Here is a 1,989-nt window from a genome sequence, read left to right as displayed (position 1 = left end):
GTGTAGAGTAAATAAAAATAACTCATTTTTTGTTAGGAATAAAATGGCAGGAGGAGCTCAGACTAGCTTTTAAGACTCTTGAATCCTTTTTCAGCTTTTGTGAGCCTGAAAATTACTTACTAAGACATATCAGCATTATGATTTGTCTAAAAATAAATTTAAAAAAAAAGGTTTATGTGTTTTTCTTCTGAGTAGTTCTGAAAATAAAAATCTTGGTGCTCACTCACATAAAGAAGGATCCTTTAAATAGTTTGTCTACCTGATCCATCAGCAGCTCAGGTTTATTTCCTACAGACATTTTAATCATTTTGGAATGAAGTTGGCCAGAAGGAGCAAAGCTTTGAGCTGCTTACAGAAGATGCTTACCTGCATGAAGTGTAGATCTAAAGACATCTGTCTGTGTAAAGGCCACGCATGGCTTTTGAAGAAAAAGATTTGGTAACTCAAGATCTACTGAAAAAATGCACTTAGATGTTTTAGTATGGGCAAACTTACTCCTTATCCAGTTATGAGATCCTGGAGCAGTAGGCACTTTTGCAAAGCTATGTGTTGTCTTACCTTCTGATGTGAGAGGACCATAAATGAATGAGAAGGCAAAGCAAGACTTGCCAAATTTACTGATTTTTCCAGCTTACTGATTTGTCCAGTTATGGTTCCACAGTCTGATGTTGTAGAAGAAGGAAGAAAGACTGGCTGCTACCACCTGGATATAAAAGGTTAAACAGAAGACCTGCAGGTTTCAGTCTGTTCTCTTGTGAGCAGGTGCCAGTTTATGGGATAAAACATAGCAGTTCACTTGTAGTTGTGGGGTATATTAATTGTTATATTGCTATTTGCCTCACTACCCACAGAAACTTTGAACTTTCTTTCTTGCTCAACTGCCATTACATTACAGAGCTAAATATTCTAATTCGTTGTTTCTCCCACACATTGGGACAGGAAACTATCAGTTAACCATTCTTCACCACGCTACTGAAGTTCTGAAGTCCCATCCCACAGATCAGCTGCTGCCCATCATGGCCTTATGAACTGCCATTGATTTTCAGATGTGGGAATTAATGTAGTTTCTATACATGTTTCAATCAGACTGTGCAGTGGAATGGAAAATACTGTTCTTCTTAGGTCCAAACTGCAACTTGATCCCTATGAAGTAATGTTTTCCATTAAACTGAGTTAAAATGGTTGGCAACAAAGAGCACTGTCCTGTTCTTTCTTCATTTATTCTAGTGTACCTCCTTTTGATGCTTTGTGAAGGTTGACCTAGAACAGAGACTAGACAAAGCTAAAGAATAAAGTAGGTATTTATTAGGAGGCCTCAATAGGTCCACCTTGGGCAGTACAAGAGCCCAGCCAGGGCTACACCCACGTGAACCCAAAATGGTCAAAAAGAATGGATGACCGGTATCGGGGTCTCACATTTTTACCAGTTTTAGTCCATTAGCATATTTGAGCTAATTGTCCAATTACAGCTTTAGGCCATGTAGTCCCATCCTTGTTTTTCTCTTTTCATTCCACTGTTTATGTTCTCAAGCCTGAGATCTGGATCAGTTGTCCTTGGGTTCCCAGCTAGAGAAAGAATTGTTTTGTCTACCTAGTCTGTGAAGAGACATTACTGTCCCCTTATATGAAGCCCAGACCCACACACTAAAGCAGTACAGAATCTGGAAAATAGAAAAGCTAAAACCTGAGGCACCACTTTGAGGATGAGGAGGAGTTACCATTAGTAGTAGTAGGAAAAAATCAAAGCAGGATCTTGTTGAATAATACGTCACTTTGGTTTCTACAAGATAGCTGCCGTGGCAGTTTATTAATTCTATTAGTGGAAAAGACTGCTTGAAAAATGTTTTAATGGTTTTCAAATGCAATGTTCATTTCAAATACTTATTCAAAGATCAAAATTAATTCATTGGATTTGTACAAATGAAAGCAAGCAAATATTAAACATAACATTTAGCAGCTTTATGCTCTAGCTCTTATTTGTGCATATAT

Source organism: Lonchura striata, chromosome 2, assembly GCF_046129695.1.
Source record: "Lonchura striata isolate bLonStr1 chromosome 2, bLonStr1.mat, whole genome shotgun sequence".
Taxonomy (NCBI): Eukaryota; Metazoa; Chordata; class Aves; order Passeriformes; family Estrildidae; genus Lonchura; species Lonchura striata.
The sequence above is the reverse complement of the archived record's forward strand: the minus strand, read 5'-3'. Positions refer to the sequence as shown.